General features: G+C 34.0%; 1 protein-coding gene across 9 annotated transcripts in view; it reads right to left on the minus strand.

The window, feature by feature from the left end:
• LOC113515726 (probable nuclear hormone receptor HR3) overlaps window positions 1–13,244 on the minus strand; it is a 178,192-nt gene that overhangs the window by 87,624 nt on the left and 77,324 nt on the right. The gene's annotated exons all lie outside the window — the stretch shown is intronic.

Here is a 13,244-nt window from a genome sequence, read left to right on the forward strand (position 1 = left end):
CACGTTTGTGTGCATATTTTTATAGCGGAATCCTGGCTATTGTTTTTGCAGTTAACGATTACAATGTTAATTTTATGTGTTTGAGAGTATATTAGATACTTTTTGAATAACAATCGCATAGTGTCTAACTAGAGAACAAAAGCGGATAATGAAAAGCAGCTAATGGCGATCCGGTGCAACAATTAAAATTTTAATCAATTCCATCGTACTATTCAAAATGGGAGATTAAAAATCTCGGCATAGAAGCTATGTAGCGGTTCCAAGAGAAAAATGTTACGCGGCAAAATCACAACAACCGTTATTACATAACAGTCTGTTGGAAAGAGAGGTGCAGTGGCCGGTCGATGCATGATGAAAAGAAACGACGCTATAGCAAGTCAGGTTGTGTAACTACACAGAGAAAGCTCACACGTACTTTCTTTGTACATAATAAACACTGCCTCACCGCTTTGATACTGCAGGCGCTTGTGTGCGCTAGTCTTTACATTTTTGAATTTCGAACTAAAGAGCGTAAGTGGCGGGTGCAATTTTTCAAAATGGAACTCTTTTCTGAAATATGCGAGGTGGAATTTCAAACGTTCGCAGTGTAGGCAGTAGGTTTATTTTCGGGTTGTCCGAAAGATGCATAGCTGCTTTTTGAAGAGGTTCAATGACACGTGGTTTGGCATTAGCCCGCTGATTTTTTTCCGCCATAATGTAGGCATAGTCGAAAAGTGCACAAAAGACGTTTTCACTGAACTAAAACTAGGGCATGCGTAGTTGGACATATTTTTTCTCAGCGATCGATTTTTCCAAGAAAGACGAGGATAAAAGTACGTGTATTTAGTCGTTGAATGTTTGTTACAAACAATAGCCGAGTTGATGATTTGTCAGTAGCAAGAATTGACCGAAAATGAGGACAAATAAATGACAGGGCAATAAATTATAATTTATATAGTTTTGCTATTCGACGAAAGATGGCGTTGCGAATATTCAGCACAACGATATTACATTATGCGATGATCCTAATAAAAACGTCATTTATGATCAATAACACTACATACAAAATAATAAAATATAATAAATAAATTATCTATGGCATAATTATTACTAGCGAAGTGACTTTCCCGCCAAAATCGCCCCTAAATTACAAACAAAATAAAAATATAAGGAGAATAAATAATAGGCACGTATATACATAATATACAGAGAAAACGTTACATTTCATTGATATATTAATAAATATATACGCATTAGGGCAACATTATTGTCCTATATTTATTAAATGGTTTTGTTAATATATAAATACAATAGAATTATAAAATTTGAACCGACAAAAGCTATGAAATTTTATCTCGAAGTAGTTAATATACTGCACATCGCTATTGCATCACAGCGAAGGAAGTGAAATAACAGCCATAATATTTATATAGCTATCTCCTTCCGTCGATGTGTCGTCATCTTTGTCACACGCACTGCGTTACTCATTAGGAGAGCGGAAGCGTGCGTCATATATTTATACTTGTCGCGCGTCTGCTACCGCGTATATGTCTATCTCGCTCGTGCAAGGCAACGAAGTGCATTGACCTGTCCTTGTTGTGGTAGTGTGCAGCCTTGCTTTACTGTTACATGATGTTTCTATGTAGTGAGCGTGCATCTTAAGGGCAGATCCACACGTAGCTATTTAAATTTAAATATAAAAATAATTTTATTAATATATTCAATTTAATCACAAATTTTCAACGGATGTGATTGATGTATAGTATCGTTAACGTAAACATACTGTATTGTATTCATATTATACTTGTTCAATAATTCTGTTGGGAAATAAAGGGATGGTCCGGTCGACCTCCATCCGGCTCTCTCGGGAAACCACCATAGTTTAATTATTGTTGATTTGTCACGATGGGCTATTTGACCTGCTTCATCCTCATCTATCATCCCTTACTGGCGCTCTTGTGTATAATGATAGCACAGGTAGGGTTACTATATTATTTTCTCCTATTAAAAAGATCTGTTAAAAAAATATATTAATAGATATTGTTTCAATTCTATACCATTGTATAATATATTTAGTGGTATAGCGATTTAAAACACTGTCTCGTCATCTGATGATCGCGGATTTGATGCCCGTAGAATACAAAGATTTATCTTCATGATTATCACTGTTTGTATTGATCTCGGTGAATTCTGTGATGTATAGTATATACGTATTTAAAAAAAAAGTATTGGTAGTATTAGCGCTGCTCAGTTTAAGACTAGAGGGCGCTGTGTGTATAATCGTCATCATATCAACCTTTAACTATCCACTGCTGAATATAATCTACCCTTTGAGGAGATTTGCCAGTAGTTGTCATGCTTGGCAGGCTGATTAGCAACCAAAGTTAGCCTTTAGCGTTTTAAGCTGTTACCTATCCCTCGTCCTCCCTTAGTCGCCTCTTACGATACCCACGGGAAAAGAAGGGGTGGTCCATGCAAGGACACGACAATTATTTTAAATAAATAGGTCCACCGTGTGTCTGTATAATATATCCAGTATCATTTATCATTATCGTATTTAATCTGAAACTTCAGTAAATTTACGTGATTAACTTGAATTTTTAAATCAAGGTTTATTGTAAAGTTCAAACGATATGAATTTGAAATGAATCTTCATGGAAACAATCAGTAGTATCAATCATGTTATGTTTAAAATCATTTAATAACGATCAAATGATGATGATGATAGATTGGCATGAAACGATATTTCATTATTATTAATTTATTTTAACAATATTCAAATTCAAAATAAAATACAGGACATTACATTCCTTGTACTGTATCGGTATATGTGCATGTTTTAGTTGAAGAACTATATTTTAGTTTATATATATATATATATATATATATATATATACTATATTACTCTATAATTATAAAATTCCCATATTAAAATTATATAATTTCAGTAAAAGGTAGAAGAAGTACAGATTATATTCGCAGTAATAATAGTTAAATCAATAAATAATTATCTTTAAATATCCTATTTCGTTTGTAATCCTTTGGAGGTAGCAATAAAGCATATTTGTTAGTGCATATTTTATTACTGTATTCTTATTATATCTGTTTATTTAATTATATATCAAAATTAATTATTGGACGTAGTATGGATGTTGTAATTGCTATAAAAAAAAATACAATAATGAAATAGATACTTTTGGAAAATTAAAAATTTATTTATTTATTTATTTTACATAATTGGTTATGATTATGTTGGTACTTTATATCTAATAACGTATTACAAACATGTTTCACTCATTAAAAAACAACTAAATACGAAACCTTTTTTACGCATGGGTTATTCCGGTCCTCTCAATTCGTGGTCACGTAATGCTTACCTGTTGACAAGGAAAATCATCTGATTAGTATTACACAACGGAATATACATATAGAAAAATAATGTTTTTGTAAGGATAAGATAAAGGGCGTACAATTTTTCAACAAACCCTTAAATAATTAGAGTATCATATAAAAAAGGTAAAATCATTATATTGAGATTTTTTAACGACACAATATTTTAAATAATAATTTATAATTGCATCAGTCAATAGCTCTACACCGCTGAACGTAGTCCTCACCTTATTAAGAGTTTTGCCAATAGTTGCCATGCTTGGCAGGCGGGTTGGCAACCGCAGTTAGGCTTTAGTGATTTTTAAGAAGGACGCTTCTGCCCATCCTTCGACCATTAAGTTCTCTTAGTCGCCTCTTACAACCCCCACGGGAAAGGAAGCGGTGGTCCATGCAGGGACCACACGATAATTATTTAAAAAAAAAATATATTAGAAAATTGCTGATATAATCGTCAGTAATATATTTCGTTTTAAATAACATATTTTTTTTAATATTTGTTAATTTTAAACGTATATTGATAATTATATTTTAAATCAATCCCTTCGTTGTGTCGGTCTCATATAAATTTTGTTGTTATTGAAATTATTTATCTTGTTGAGCAAAATCTACTTCCATAAAAAATCCTTCAAAATGTACGGAAACAGTTTTGAAAACAGTTAAACTTCTAATAACAACAAAACTTTATGTACAATAAAAAAAAGTAGCAACCATCCTGAAAATCCAATTGGAATATATGGAACCGCCCTAACTACGCTACGGTTATAAAAAAAAACTTGCGTCACAGTCCATAAAAAATGTCTGCGAGGCGTCAACGGTGTTACATCACTATTCTGTTACTCGCGAACCTGTGTGCGTTTCTCCACGTAATTCAACACTACACATGTGCATTCGCACACTACACACACACACCAACGTGTAGTCTACGCGTGTGTGCCTAATCTTTTGTGGAATGCGGGCTTCATACCTTTAATGAATGCTTTTTAATGAAAAGGGAAATATGCCTCTTTCAAGTTTTCAGTTTCCAAGAATTTTCTGATGATTACGCTTACGTTAATTTTAGGTTTGACTTACTGACGAAATGTAAGCACGTTTCAGTGTACGCTGCAAATGTGCTTGGTGCTTATTTTGTTATTTTTTCGTGGTATATTATACACGTATTAGCGGGGGGGGGGGGGGGGGAAGGGATTGTTAGTAATGGAGATTGAGAATCCCATTGCTAGCAGTATACCCAACCAGGTCGACCTCCTCGCGGTTCCCCCTGGAAACTATCATGGTTAATTCCTGATGAATTCATCATGATGGGCTAACTGGCCAACTGTTTTCATCCTCATCTATCACCCTTCACTGGTGCCCCGCCAGCGTATCCCGTTAGCGCAGGCTACTATTCCATTTTCTACCAATAAAAAAAAACACATATTAGCGCAAATTCCAGTTGTACAAAACGAGCATTTATTTTTTTACTATAGTTATAGTTATTTTTTTATTTTATAAAAGTTTGTAAAATTTTATTAATATATAAACAAAAGTTTGTAATGATGGATGAATGGGTGGATGTTTGTTACTCTTTCACGCAAAAACTACTGAACGGATTTAATTTAAATTCATTACACGGGTAGATTATATCTTACCTTAGCGCATAGTATATTTTATACACTGATTCACGCGGGTAAAGCCACGGGATGCAGCTAGTAAAAGAATAAGGAAATGGATATAAATAGACAATTTTTTATTAAAAAAAATACTATCTATATTCCTGTTACTAATATAATAAAATGGAAAGATTTGTTATTTGTTTGTTTATAATGGATAAATTAGAAAAACTAATCAATTTTAACAATTTTCCCACTTATAGAAACCTACATTATCAGTGAATAATTATATAGAATAATTTATTTTCAAAAATTCTATCTACCCGAACGGCTGAATCGCGAAAAAAATATATAATAAAAATAATATAAGAGAAGTAACAAATATTTTAGAAACAAGTCATTAGAATCCTTTTGCAGGAGTATAACGAAATGTACAGGCGGTTGTCAACCCGCCTGGTAAGCGTGGCGACTACTGTCCCCTCCCACCCCTCCCTACAGCTCCTTCTGTCTATGTTCAGCAGTGGACAGTTAACCGCTGGTATATGGTATTCTAATCAAACACCCGGAAATATTTAAAATATCGGTTATTGAACTAATGTATAGATACAATAATTACACATATTGCTAGGTATATATCAATTTCTAGTTCAAATTTTTTTTTTATACAACTTTGAATGGCAAACAAGCTGACGACCCATCTGATGGAAAGTGGTAACCGTCGCCTATAGACATGAGCAGTACCATGGACATAACAGAGTATACTGTCTCGCCCATGATACCTCCCATACGTTGCTATTCCTGAGGACTCAGGTGTTATTCTTCTGTACCCAGTAAATTCACGCCATATCCCACCCTTTAAACCGAAACAAACTCAAAGTGGCTAGGATGAGTTGTACTAAGCTTATATATGCCTATTTTTTTTTAATGGATGATAATATAATTGTAACTCCGCCTGCGTCAACAGTAACACTGGCACGACACCAGTGAGGGACGATAGGTGATAATGAAAAGGCAGGTTTCCAGGGAGGACCACGTGGAGGTCGACCTGACAGGCTATATTACTAGCAATGAGACTAGAAGTCCCTTCTACATCCCTCCCCCTTCCGTCATATATAACTGTTACGTATATATATTATGAGCTTCTACCAGCTTCTATTGTCCGCGTGTATTTTAGATATAGGAAAACCAATGAAATAAACCACTTCTAAATGGCATATCAAGATCAAACATCAGATCAGATTTTGTGAAAATTTATTATTAAAATTTATTATTATTTATTTTTTTGTTATTTTTTTAATTATTTTTTTAATTTTTTATTTTATTCTTACCTTTAAGAATACAACAGTGAAAACCGCATCCAATTTGAGTGCAGTAATCTTATTAATACCCCTCATATTATATTTTCTTCAATATCTCCCATATCCCAGGCATCGTTTAATTATAATTTTTTTTTATTCAAAGGTATACACAACAATCAATAACTTTATAAACATTTATATAAAGATATTATCTTTTGAGCTAGATTAAGACTCAGACAGGTGTACACACAGCATGGTTAAAGTGGTTGGCAAACAATTATTGTACCATACTATACCATATCAGCCATTAATTGTTAACTGCTGAACATAGGCCTCCCTCATTTGTGTGTGTAGAGGGGGGGGGGGGGTGATATTTTCAGTAGTGCCACGCTTGGCGGGTTGGCAACCGTAGTTAGGCCTTGGAGATATTTTGAGAGGGACTTGTCAATTTTGTGTGTATATATCTCTAAGTTTCCGAAACTTAGTCCGCTCAGTTAAGTTCAATGACTTTGTTGACGTTCACAAACGTAAATGTAAACGTGATTATGTAACGTAAATCTTTGTACGACTCACACTAGCCATTCGGAACTGATTTTCAATCGACTTTATTTTTCTTTATACAACTTATAATGGCAAACAAGCTGACGGCCCACCTGATGGAAAGTGGTAATCGTCGCCTATACCATGGACATAACAGAGTATACTGTTTCGCCCATGATACCCCCCATGCGTTGCCATTCCTGAGGACTCAGGTGTTATTCCTCTGTACACAGTAAATTCACTGCCATATCCCACCCTTCAAACCAAAACACAGCCATGCAAACACAACTGCTTCACGGTTGAAACACGAATGGGCAAAGACTTTTGTACAAAGTCTCCCTCTGGTAAACTCTGGTGACTTCAAAAAGGAAGTTCTCAATTCGGTCGTATTCTTTTTATGTTTGTCACCTCATAACTCCATCAGTTGTAAACCGATTTTGATTTTTTTTTTATCTAAGAGTATGTATTTTCAGATTGGTCTCTTATTCCATCCTCGTTGCTACTGTTAAGTACGATTATATGACATGAGTGAAACAAGCACTAGCTATTGACACAGTGTTTAAAAATACAACCCAAGTCTTGGTTGGGCCCACTCCAAAATTCTTAAGTGTACCTACCAGTACAACAGAAATTTTATTAAAACCGATTTAGTAGTTTACTTATTTTACCATAATTGAAGTCGTTTCTTTATGGGACACAATTTTTTATTATTTATGTTGGTCATCTTATAATTCCGTCATTTGTAAACCCGATTTGGAAAGTTCTTTTTTTAATCTCAAAGGATATACTTAGAGATTGGTCCATGATTGTAGCTAGGGGGGGCATTGAGAGGCAATGCCCTACCTTAAAAAGACTAATGACCTACCTTAAAATGAAAGGCGCCAAGAAAAATAGATAAATTATCTTTTTCAAAGTCACTTACGCGTCTGTCCTACCGCAAACTTCTTTTGCCCTACCCTAAACTTGGGTCTAGCTACGGCCCTGAATTGGTCACATTCACAATTGAAATGTGTTTCTTTTTTTTTTATTTATAGAATAAAATCTATTATCCTTGTGTTTAAACAGTCGTAAAATGAACGAAAAACCATTAAATGAAATAATCTTAATTAGAAATACGACACTGACCAATTTTGCGTGTTGTCGGAATGTTGACATTAAACGCTGACAGTAAGTGCCTAGACACAGGCAACCGTAAATGTCTAGAATACTAATTACCTTAATTGCGACTAAGTACTAATGTAATGTTAACCGTGTAGGTCCCAGCGTAGAATAGGCCACCCCTTCTTTTCCCATGAATGTCCTAAGAGCCGATTAAAGGAGCTTATGGTCGAAGAAGCAAACGATTTTGTACAAAGTCTCCCTCTAATAAATAAATTCCTACATAAATTGTATCCAATATTTTTTTTTATACAACTTAGAATGGCAAACAAGCTGACGGCCCACCTGATGGAAAGTGGTAACCGTCGCCTATAGACATGAGCAGTACCATGGACATAACAAAGTATATTGTTTCGCCCATAATACCCCCATGCGTTGCCATTCCTGAGGACTCAGATGTTATTCCTATGTACCCTGTGAATTTACGCAATATCCCTTCAAACCGAAACACAGCTATGCAAACACAACTGCTTTACGGTTGAAACACGAATGGGACAGAGGTACCCAAGCAAACGACTTTTGTACAAAGTCTCCCCATGGTAAAATTCAAAATTGATACGTAAAACTAACAATTTATCCACGTTATTGAAGATAGAGTAAATTACGGAAGCGATTTTGATAAATATTCTGTTGGACTAAACTGTAAGTATATCTTTTCAGATAAAAAATTTTTTTCAAAATGATTTAAAAGTGATGAAGTTATGAGGTAACATACATAAAAAATGCAAACGAATTAAGAATTTCCATCTTTTGTATGATAGTTAAAAATTACGTTTATAGAGAATATTCTAAAATTCACTTAAAAAATGAAGATCTTGAAGTTTATTTTTTATTTTACATTTAAAATTTTTCTTTTATTTATTTTTTTTTTGGCAAAAGGAACTGCCTAAGCTGATGTTCTGAGTATCCAAATACAATGTGTATAGCTGCACAACGCTAGTTTTTAACCAGTCCTTCTCTTTACATAATACAACAAAATATAAAATTTTCGAAGTCATGGACATCAAAAATCAAAAAACATCAAAAAACAGTCTTAATAATATTAGGGAGAAGGTCATAAAAAATTTGGCTGTATGATTTCATTCCCACGCTTCCGAAATACCACCGAAAAAAAGTAAAATTAAAAAAAGGCACGCCCGGAAAATCCGTTCGGTGCGTTCGAAAAAAAAGCTATTTTTTCTGCATCGCAATCACGAGACGAGCGCGTCACGCCGCGGGATCTACTCGCGTGGCTCGCGTTCTATGTGTGTATCCGTGTGACCCACTTACGATCGCGTTCGGCCACCTTCGGCTCCTTCCGCCGAACATATGCTGCGTCGCGACAGCCATCTTTACTTATTGACTACCGCGGCCAGCTTAACTTGACCTACCTCCACATTGTCATTATCTTAAATTTAGAACGGAAAGAAAAGTAGCTGGGGGTCAGGTGAAATTGGATATTTACATTACGTAAACTGTGTTTACTGGATGTTAAGTTTCTTTATCATTAGATTTTGTCTATCATTTCCTACGGTTAATTGCTTATAGATAATCTGTAGCTTGAGTAGGGATTGATAGTGCAATATTTAATTAAGTTAATAACGTTTGCTATCACTAATAGAGTTGATAAGTCAACGAAATAGTTGAGCAATGAATGAGTCATTGTTTAGGCGGGAATTCTCAGTGAAGAGAAAATTAATGTTAACGGCATGACGTGGATACAGAGGCTCTATTTTTTTAATGCATGAAAATGGGATAGTAACCCCGTCTGTGCTATCAATATACGCTGACGGGGCACCAATGAAGGATGATAGGCGAGTATGAAGCTGGTCAGTTGGCCTATTGTGATAAGTTCATTAAAAATTTACCGAAAGTTTCCAGGGGGATCCGCGTGGAGGTCGATCTGTTACGGTATATGGGTACTAAAGGGCCTGTTAGGCCTCATTACTAACAATCCCTAAGAACCAATACAGTAGACCATTTCTAGACGGCCTACCAAAATAAAACATAAACCAGAGTTCAAGTTAGATCTTCAGAACCTTAACTGTAAAAACTGTTGCGTGGTGCCGAAACAAACATACAGACAGATAAGATTCAAAAAATATTTTAACGGCCTTTAATTTGGTGCAGTAGTAAAAAACTTAAAGATGGATTTAAAAAGAATAAATCCTATTATGACTCCCCATATTAGTTTTTCTTAAATATTTTCCATCTACAGATACTGTTTAGTTATTTTTTTTATATTTGTAAGACAAGATAGCTTTCTAAGACAATCTGCATACACATACTTAGTTCTGGCCATTTATTATGTAAGAAATCAATTAAAAACATTACGTGATATAACAAAGCTCGCGTGTCGATATCCGAACGTAACTTCCGCGTTCGAAATTCAACTTTTTCGCGAGTGGTACATAAAAATTTTTTTAAACACATTTGGCGGGCAACTTTCACCGGGCATTCGAAAGTTGAAACCAGAGACGAGAGTGTGCGTTCACAGCTATTTTTGGAATGGCCAGTCCCATGGAGCTTTTAAGAATAAGTTTTTAATAACATTATAACAATATGTTATAATAACGTTTTGTAATAACCGTTCGTTTAGTGATTGATAAATCGCACGTTTAATTTATACAGTAATGTATATGCATTTGTATGTATAAAAGTAATTTATGAATTTATTACTAGTCTACGTAATTATTACGGGAGTAAACCCTATATATTGCAATAAAGAATTATAACAAGTAAATTTTGCTCTGCAAAAAACAGCGACTTCAATCGTGACAAATTTGTGATAATTATTTATTAAGTAATGTTACTGTTCTTATTTTAAAACGAATAAAATGAAACCGATGAATGACGAGATGTTTTCTAGACAGTTTAAATTGAAAATATTCGAATTTAGAACTTGTAATCGTAAATAGATTTTGCTTTGCAATAAACCGTTTTCTCAATCATCATAAAATTAATAAATCTTAATAATTAATAAATTGAAATTGAAGGATGTCTCTATATGGGAATCATTTAAGAAAAATTAATATGAAGGGTCTTAATAAGACCAATAGATGCCAAAATAATATTTTTAAAATAAATAAGATTGTGTTTGATTGAAACAAAAGCAAACTTCAAATGTGGTTAAAATCGGTTATTTTGAATTAAAAAGTTTACCACTCAACCGATTTTCATAAAATTTCTATGGGACCAATCTGTAAATAACCCTTTCGGATAAAAATAGAATGTTCCAAATCGGTCTACACTGACGGTGTTATGAGTTCTTTTTTTTTAATTGACAATTATAATCACATACTACGCAAAAAAATTCGACGAATTTAATCACCTCCATTTTTAATTATATAAATTTTTCTGCCACTGTTTTTTTTTTTTTGCTGTACGGTCACCCATCCAATTTAATACCACAGCTAGGGTAGCTTAACCCCGATGATCAATAGTACGGTGTGCGCCGCTGAAGTATCAACATTTATTCTCATTAAACGTAATCGTATACTTAGCAGAACGTAGGGACAGAACCGAAATACTTTCACCGGTTAGATAACGGACCGGTCGTGTCGTGATAAACCGTAGTGAAGCCGGTGAGTCGCTGGTAGATACTGGCCGCACCTCGGACATTCGGCCATTGTGTTAAATGGGCGGATGAACTTTTTTCAATATATTTAAAAAATAATTAAAAATTGTGTCCCTCAAAAAAAAAAAGCCGACATAAAATGTGATAAAGCCAGTTATTAAAACCGATTTTCAGATTAAGAAAAAATTTTTCAAATCGTTTTAGTTTTTTTTTATACAACTTAGAATGGCAAACAAGGTGACGGCCCACCTGATGGAAAGTGGTAACCGTCGCCTATAGACATGAGCAGTACCATGGACATAACAGAGTATACTGTGTTGCCATTCCTCCTCAGGTGTTATTTCTCTGTACTGTACTGATGAAGTTATGAGATAACAAACACTTGAAGTCAGTCGAGAAGATTCTCAATTCGATTGTATTTTTTATGTTTGCCTTATAACTTCCACAATTTTGAAGCGATTGGAACTTTTTATCTGAAAGGATATAGTTACAGATTGGTCCTATAAAAAATTATCAAAATCGGTTCAGTAGTTTAATTTTTAAATCAAAATAACTAGTATTGCTACAATTGAAGGCGTTTTTTTTTTTTATTTTGTAGAACTATAGGCGTTTTTTTTTGTTTTGTGGAACTATCTATTATATATAAGGGGAAATTCGAAATTTGGACAAGCTGGTTTTACCACAATTGAAGTCGGTTTTTTTATGAAATTCTCCATAGATAGATTAACGTTTTTAGGGAGGAAAATGGAGGGGGGTATCATGGGCGAAACAGTATACTCTGTTATGTCCATGGTACTGCTCATGTCTATAGGTAACGATTACCACTTACCATCAGGTGGACCGTCAGCTTATTTGGCATTCTAAGTTGTATAAAAAATGGCTGGTTTTGTCACAATTAAAACCGGTTTTTTTATGAAACTCTTCGTTGTCGGATTAAAGTTTTTAGAGGGGAAAAGATAGGATTTAGGATATTTGTATTTATAAAGGATAAGAACATACAATAAACGTGTGTTAAAATATTCGTACTGATGATTCGCGTGCGACGAAACACGGTGAAGGTTTCTTAAACACCTTCTGCATATTTACAGCGCAATTGTTCATCTCTGATAGATTTGCTCAATAATTAGACACGCCTAGACGTAGCCTATTGTTATTACAATGAATGTTTTTTAGCAATAACATTTTGCTCCGCAAAAAAATAACGATTTCAATCGTGACAAAATTAATATATTGACTGGTAATAGTACTATTTATTTATTTAAATGACTATCGATCAAAAGAAAATATGGCACAAAATGGCGGACTTAATGCTAGTAGCATTCTCTACCAGTCAACGTTTGGGATGAACTTCATTATTGGGCAGGTAAAGAAAATAACAATTAAAAATGTATACTTATATACAATAAATAATATATACATAAATAACATAAAATGATGATTATAATATGCAAACATAAATATAAAGAAATATATATTTATATATACAATTAGATAAATATATAAAATATAAATAATACTATTCCTATTTTAGATTCTTTTGTAAATTGTAACGTTGAATGATGAAGTAATTAATAGGTATCATTTTTTTATACAAGTTAGAATGGCAAACAAGCTGATGGCCTACCTGATAGAAAGTGGTAACCCTCGCCTATAGACATGAGCAGTACCATGGACATAGCAGAGTATACTGTTTCGCCTATGATACCCCCCATGCGTTGCCAATCCTCAGATGTT

This window comes from Galleria mellonella, unplaced genomic scaffold (assembly GCF_026898425.1).
Source record: "Galleria mellonella isolate WM207_F2 unplaced genomic scaffold, CSIRO_AGI_GalMel_v1 utg424, whole genome shotgun sequence".
Lineage (NCBI taxonomy): Eukaryota > Metazoa > Arthropoda > Insecta > Lepidoptera > Pyralidae > Galleria > Galleria mellonella.